At 39.7% G+C, this 7,911-nt stretch overlaps 1 non-coding gene across 1 annotated transcript; it reads left to right on the top strand.

Moving 5' to 3' along the window:
- The first annotated feature begins 5,101 nt into the window (after positions 1-5,101).
- Positions 5,102-5,165, top strand: LOC115896661. The gene has a single exon (XR_004056569.1). It is a non-coding gene; the product is annotated as a U7 small nuclear RNA (small nuclear RNA).
- The last annotated feature ends 2,746 nt before the right edge of the window (positions 5,166-7,911 follow it).

Below are 7,911 nucleotides of genomic sequence, written 5' to 3'. Positions count from 1 at the left end.
TCTAAGAACCATCTCAGAAGGATAGTTCATCTTGGAGGGAGGGTTGGTGAGAAGGTCCTGGTCAGCTAAACATTTATGACAGCATAGAAAAGGGTGGCATGGGCCGGGCACAGTTGCTCACGCCTGTAATCCCAACACTTTGGGAGGCTGAGGCAGGTGGTTTACTTGAGGTCAGGAGTTCAAGACCAGCCTGGCCAATTTGGTGAAACCCCACCTCTACTAAGAATACAAAAATTAGCCAGGCATGGTGGCAGGCACCTGAAATCCCAGCTACTCGGTAGGCTGTGGCAGGAGAATCACTTGAACCAGGGAGGTGGAGGGTGCAGTGAGCCAAGATCGTGCCATTGCACTCCAGCCTGGGCAACAAGAGCAAAACTCCATCTCAAAAAAAGAAGAAAAAAAGAAAAGGGTGGCATGAAGAAGAACACTCTCAACATCGCTTCAAATGGCTGGGGGGAAAAGTTTTCCTCTGTAACAAGCTAATGTTTATGCTGACAGCCTATGGTCTGACTATGCACAGCAACCTGGCCGCAGGGCAAGACAGGCACAGCAGCAGCCCACAACCCTCACCCACCTGAGCTGTGGATAGCTCAGGACCACAGATCATGGCTAGTGGCAGCAGGCACAATGAAACCAGTATGATCCGTCTCAGGCAAATGTGTTATTCTTTGGGGAAGTTATAGAGGTAGCATAAAAAAAGAAGGCAACACTCAACCCAACAAAGTATATCTTCAATGATGGCATCATAGACCCTAATGATCCATCAGAGAATTTAATAACCTCATAAATGTTCATAAAATCACACCAAGTGGGTAACCAGTAAATCTGTCCAACTGGTAATGTCACAATTGGATGAAAGATCCAGGGAGGATAATGATAGCAGAAAAAATGTGTCACCCTAGAACTAGCCTAGAAATTGGGGTGAGGAGGTATGAATTGGGCCAAAGTTCACATTGCAATAATTTCCGAAAGAGCACAAAGCTAATTGTAGACAAATCATAATACTGAAACATGGTGTGTGGGGCTCTTTGAACAAAGTATGGAAAAAAGATGTAATGCTTAGAGAGTCCAGTTCACAATAAAAAAAATAGCACCTGCTCTTAAGAAATTGCCAGCTATGAGAAACAAATCGAAGTAAGTAACTAGGCCAAGTGCAATGACTCATACCTGTAATCCCAGCACTTTGGGAGTCTGAGGAAGGTGGATCACTTGAGCCCAAGAGTTTGAGACCAGCCTGGGCAACATAGAGAGATCCCCTCTCCACAAAAAATAAAAGAAAATTAGCCAGGCATGGTGTCATGTGCCTGTGGTCCCAGTTTCTCAGGAGGCTGAACTAGAAGGATTGCTTGAGTCTGAGAGGTCAAGGCTGCAGTGGGCCATGATTGTGCTACTGTACTCCAGCCTGGCCAACAGAATGAGACCCTGTCTCAGAAATAATAATAATAATAATAATAAGGGAGCAAACTAAAATGCACTGAAAAGCAACATAGCTGGTGCTGTGGGTGCCCAGAAGAAGATCCTGTATCCATGTATCTAACTTTTAGAAGCTTTAAATATAATTGGCTAGAATTCATTTTTCAAATACAGCATCTGTTTTTAAAATTAACTCCCTTTTCATAAAGCGCACTGTTGGTGTAATCTTTGGTTTCAAGCTCTTTGCAAGAGACCAATACTCTCTAAGCATCTGAATAATGCAGAGTAAAGATCCAGAGTCCTGCAGGTTTTCTTCAGACTTGGGAGACTGAGGATTCATGTACTTAAGATCAGGGGCATATAAAAGCAACCTACAGACTCAGGTTACAGGGTGTGATTTTCTAAGTCAATATTCAGTTTCACAGCCAGAATCTGTAAAGAGAGAAGAAACCATGAAAAAACTAACAATGTTATGGTGGTTGAGATGATATAAGTTCCTGGAGTTTTTTTTAAAAAATCAGTTTTTAAAGATAAACTAACTAAAACTAGTCCAAAAACTGAGACAGAGAATTAAAAGATGGTAGCACACTCAAAGAGCATGCTGGGTCTTGAATAGCTAACATATTTCAAGTAGTGGAGGAAGATGTGCTAAAATAGTTACCTACTTAATTGCCTACTTATCTAGTTAGCAGTGATAATGTAAGCTCCTGAAGAGCAGGCACTGTAGGTCTTTCATGTTTACATCCCAGGAAACACAAACTATATTTCCCATGGAAATGGCAAGATAAATTCCTGTTGAATGGAACAATTTTGGTAAATTCTGTATGATTCCTATTCAAATTGGAAAGAATTAAAACAGATAACACTAATTTTTTTTCAATATTTATATCACAGAAATCATAAAGCAATATCTGACAGAACAAGAAACATAAATTCAAGTAACTTACTGAAGACCTGAATTTGGGGAATATGTCATCATATATAGCATTTCTGTGAAAAAAGAATCAAGGAAACAAGCTTACTTGTGATATTTTTTAAAAAATAATCTAGACTCATGAACATTTAGTATGTGGTATAGTTTGGATTTGTCTCTCTATCCAAATCTCATGTCAAATTGTAGTCCCCAATGGTGAAGGAGTGGGCTGTTGGGAGAGCTTTATTGGATCAAGAGGGCGGACTTCCCCCTTGGTGTTCTCATGATAGTGAATGAGTTCTCACGAGATCTGGTTGTTTAAAAGTATGTACCAGCTCCCTCTTCTCTTTCTTCCTCCTGCACTAGCCATGTAAAACATGCCTGCTTCCCCTTTGCCTTCTGCCATGATTGTAAGTTTCCTGAGGCCTCCCCAGCCATACTTCCTTTACAGCCTGCTCAACCACGAGCAAAGTAAGTCTCTTTTATTTACAAATTACCCACTCTCAGGTAGTTCTTTATAGCAATGTGAGAACAGACTAATACAATATGTTCATATTTGTACTCCACAATGGCACAGGCTTCACTAGATGTATGGTAGCCATTTCAACTAAAAGCAATTTGAAAAGTGAAAAATCATCTAGATTGATCATCCAGTAGAATTTTTTTTTACTCAACCAGCAGACTTTACTCAAGAAACATTACATGCCCTGGGGAACTAGATCAACTTTCCATAAAAGGAATTCAAATTTTACATCCTATCCCTATGTCTTCCCCTCAGTGAAAATCAGTGAAAATTTCTTTCCTGGCTCAAAGCCTAGATCTGTACAGTTTTTTTTATCTGAATAAACAAAGATCATTATTTTGCATCCTGAGCATGAGGTCATATCATTCATTGAGAAGAGAGGTTCCATTTGTAGCAGTCACTATTAATTCTCTAATAGTCATTTCTCCCATCCTCCTTGCTAATAGAACCCCAGTGTAGTTCAGGCAGCCCTGTGCCCAGTCCCATGGGATGAGTAAGGAAATGTATAATAATCAATCAAGGGCATTCCATTGCTCTTGGCTGGTGATTAGCCTACAAGTGGATATATGATCTACTTCCGGCTAAACAGATGTAAAGAAAGCATTTTTTTTTCTGTGATACAGTCAGGAATGCAAGGACAAAGAGCTCGCACCTCCTACCCTCCCTTCCTATCTGTGTGTGGTGTGGATATGCTATGTAGAGGTGTGGCAGCCATTTTGCACTCATGAGGTGACAAGCCTGTGAAGGAACGCCAATGCTATGACGTTAAGTAAATGAAAGGACCTGGGTCCTTGATGGTAACTCTGAGTCACTGGACCTATCTGCAGATGGTTTATCTCCATGTCTTATTGAGTGAGTAAATAAAAGCTCTCATGATTTACAGTTATGTAAGGCTCTCTGATAAGTGCTCCCCAAGGCATCCTAATTATCTACAACAACTCTTAGACATTGAGGCAAGGATAATTTAAAATTTAACCAATCCTGCTTCTCCTATATTTTCGATAATCCAACCACATTTTTCTCTTTTCATCAACTTTCCTGTGAACTTAGATCACATGGTTCATCATTCAATCATACTCGATAATCCAACCACATTTTTCTCTTTTCATCAACTTTCCTGTGAACTTAGATCACATGGTTCATCATTCAATCATACACTTATTATTACATTTTTAACTCCCTCATACCTTTATCCTTCTGTTGCACTTGCTCAGCAAAACCCCATCCTAGATCAATCAATCTCCACATTTCCCATCCGTACCTAGGCTCCTGAATACCACCAGAGAAAATCATACAATCAATAGATTAGTGTCACCATAAATTCAGTCTGCATTCTCAGTTCAGTCCTAAGGAATAACCTATAATCCTTCTCAGCATCTCTAGTTAGTCACTCTCCCAACAACTGTTTCAAGCCTTCACCAACTCATCCCTCCCTGTCTATGTACATCTCATTTCTGCTTTACAGGACTCCCTCAGTTTCTCAGCAGCCACTCACAGTTACCTGCATTCACTCTCACCATTGTCTTTTTTGATTGTAATCATTAGGTTGTTCACTAAATACCCTAATGATCCACCTTTATAGTGCTTGTTAAGATCACACTAGCTGATCCTCTAGTACTTGGACAGTGGTTAACGAGTTCTCACCAATAGTGAGGGGAAATGACATGTGTTGCTTCGGGGCCAGAGCATTTCATTGCCAGTGAGGGCTCCTCCAGAACTTTCTTCCCCTCTGTCATGGAAACCAACAATATCTCAACTCCATCTAGGTGACTATAATGAACAAAGAAAAAGTAGACAAGTAGCATGAATAAGAGTTAAACCTGTTAAAAAAAAAAAAAAAAAAAACTAAGATTTTGAAGTGTTTGTTATTGTTGCATAATATAGCTTATTCTCACTGATATGTCTTTTCTCCTACATCACAAAATATTGTGTCTCCCCTGTCATCTCTCAGATGTATCCTTCCACTTGTTCTCCATCCTCAGAGATGCTATTCCATCAATCATTTCTGTCTCTCTTTCTTTCTCTCTCTCCATATATATATTGTGTGTATATATGTGTGTATATATATGTGTATGTATATATGTGTGTATATGTATATATACATGCACACATACACACACACATACATGATTATATATATATATATATATATATATATATATATATATATATATCTCCTCACCCTTTCCTTCATTCCACATTTATCTTTAAACTTTTCCTTCATTCCATTTAGTATAAAAATTTGTTTAAAGTAGTGTTACAGCTTTTTTAGAATTTGTCTAGCAGGCTTTCTGGTTTTCACCATAAAATGCCCCACATGTATTAATTTAAAAAATTGTTGAAAGTAATCCCATATTTTCAATCTTTTAAAAATGTCCATTATTGACCCTATATATTTCCATAGCTTCAATCTTTATGTCTCTCCCTTATAAAACACAAGTGGGCCAAGTCCTACTGCCTTGCTTGAATAATATATTCTTTATGTACTGCATTCACTTGCACTCTTCCCATTTACTCTTCATCCCATCATAATCTCATAGCCACCCCACACCATTCTACGACAGCATTCTTCCCAAAATTATATGTGCACTCAGGTGCTAAACTGAATGGACCCTGCACTGGACATGCTGGCCTATCTTCCTCTGTACATACTTCTCCTTCTTTCTTAAAACGGCCCGTTCCCAGACCTTCTGAATGAATCTGAATGTAGGCTGTGCCATGGCCTACAGATTCCATCACATAGACTTGGATGTACTTTCTACCATGAGGCTCCCCAAGAAACTCCCCAAATCAGGCACAGCTGATTAGCCATGAGAAGACACCTAATCTAAAGGCAACAAATCCATAGGAAAGGCCAGAAAATTATGATTTGTGTACAGGTTCATAAAAAGGATATTGGCTAAGTTTTCTTTCTCTCATGAATTTGAACTAAGAGCAAAGGAAAGTTGGCATTTGGTGATGAGGAAACGGTCCTAGGAGTCTATGAAAAATTGGAACTGGGTCAGCACTATGGCCATATACAAGAAACCACAGAGCAGGGTATTAGCTGAGAACAGGTAACTGGGCAGCAACTCAGATGGCCTCTGGAGAAGGGGTAGAGTGAATAGCGTTGGTTCCTACTGGCCTTTCAGACCCACTGGCCAGTCTTTTTGTGGTCCAGTTGTGCTTGGTTTTTGTCTCAGATTTATATAAAATTCTATAAACTATCCTTAAAATGAATCCCTATTACTATAATGTGAGTGGATTTTTTCTTAGCAAAAAGTTCTTTTAACCCTTATTTCATTTTACCTCCTTCTAGCATTTTGCAATATTGACCAATACCTCTCCTGAAAGTTTCTTCCGCCTTGCTTCTCTGACAGGAGGAGCCTCTGCTTCATCCTCTATTGATACTTCTCATTTCTTCTCAGTCTCCTTCAATGGCTTCTCTTCCTCTGCCAATCTGTTAAATGTGAAAGTGCCTGAAGTTTTCCTGTTGGCTTTGGTCCACACTCCCTGGACACTTTACCCACTGTCATGTCTTCAACTCCAACGTAGTTGTAAACTCTTAGGATTTAATTCTGTCCAACTAACATGAATTTTTGGAAAATCACTGTATTAGTCAGGGTTCTCTGGAGGGACAGAACTAGTAGGATATATGTATACATGAAAGGGAGTTTATTCAGGAGAACTGACTCACGTGATCACAAAGTAAAGTCCCATGATAGCTCGTCTGCAAGTTGAGGAGCAAGGAAGCCAGTGGTGGATCAGTCCAAGTCCCAAAACCTCAAAAGTAGAAAAGACGACAGCGCAGCCTTCAGTCTGTGGCTAAACCACTGGTGTTAAGTGCAAGAGTCTAAAAGCTGAAGAGCTTGGAGTCTGATGTATGAGGGCAGGAAGCATTCAGCATGGGAAAAAGATGAAGGCCGGGAGACTCAGCAAGTCTGCTCTTCCATCTTCTCCTGCCGGCTTTATTCCAGCCACACTGGCAGCTGATTAGATGGTGCCCGCCCAGACTGAGGGTGGGTCTGCGTTTCCCAGTGCACTGAATCTCCTTTGGCAACACCCTCACAGACACACCCAGGAAAAATACTTGGCATCCTTAATCCAATCAAGTTGACACTGAATATTAACCATCACAATCACATTTACATTTGTTAAAACAATCATTCAATTATTTGTCATAAGACTTTACTTTTTTCATTTCTAAGATAGTTTGTAACATTGTAGTGAAGGTCTGTGACCAAGTTCTCAACACTATCATTCATTAGTGACAACCTTTCAACAAACATCTGATAAAGATGCCGCAGTAGAAAATTCTGGAGCAAATATATAAAATAAATTATTCAGCTGAATCTTTGGTTTAAATTTGCTCAAAGCGTTTTGTTTGGTTATGTGTAAGAATTTTGTAATTTCAATTTTTATGCAGAAAAGTGTGTAATCAAAGTAGTTATTAAGACTGAAGTCAGCCATGAGTTGGGAAAAAAATCACTACACACACACACACACATATTATCTATGAATATATTATATATACATACACATATTTATGACCGATGGAAGAAGGAAGTCAGGAATTGATTAATACCATCAAACTGAAAAGAAATAATTTAAGATCATATTTCATTGCCTCAGTTTATAGATGAAACAGAGAAACAGAGAACCCATGGTTTGCCCAAAGTGACACAGCTTGCTCATTGCAGAGTTGGACAGTCATGAAGGTCACCTGACTCCTTCTCCAGCACTCTTCCCAGCACACTATGACTTATCAACTGCTTTCAAACATAATGGCAAGATTTTTGAGGGTTGAAGAAGAGATAGTCAGAAGGCATTTATCTTCTCAACAGAATCTCCCTCTGCCACGGCACTTTTCTCCCATAGGCTCCTGCATATGGGAGATGGGAAGCAGATGTTATGAGAAGGGATGTGAGAAAAGGCAAATTCACACCTTCTCTTTGATGAGCTTAGAAGGATTCAAACTGCTCTCTCTGGAGTAGTTAAGACAGCTGCTGAGATGTACCAAAGCTTTGATCCAAGAGCCTGAAGTCCCAGAGTTATGAAATCACCCCAGGAAGAGAAATAGGGT

The sequence above is a fragment of the Rhinopithecus roxellana genome, chromosome 3 (assembly GCF_007565055.1).
Source record: "Rhinopithecus roxellana isolate Shanxi Qingling chromosome 3, ASM756505v1, whole genome shotgun sequence".
Classification (NCBI taxonomy): domain Eukaryota; kingdom Metazoa; phylum Chordata; class Mammalia; order Primates; family Cercopithecidae; genus Rhinopithecus; species Rhinopithecus roxellana.
This window is presented reverse-complemented; position numbering and strand designations above follow the sequence as displayed.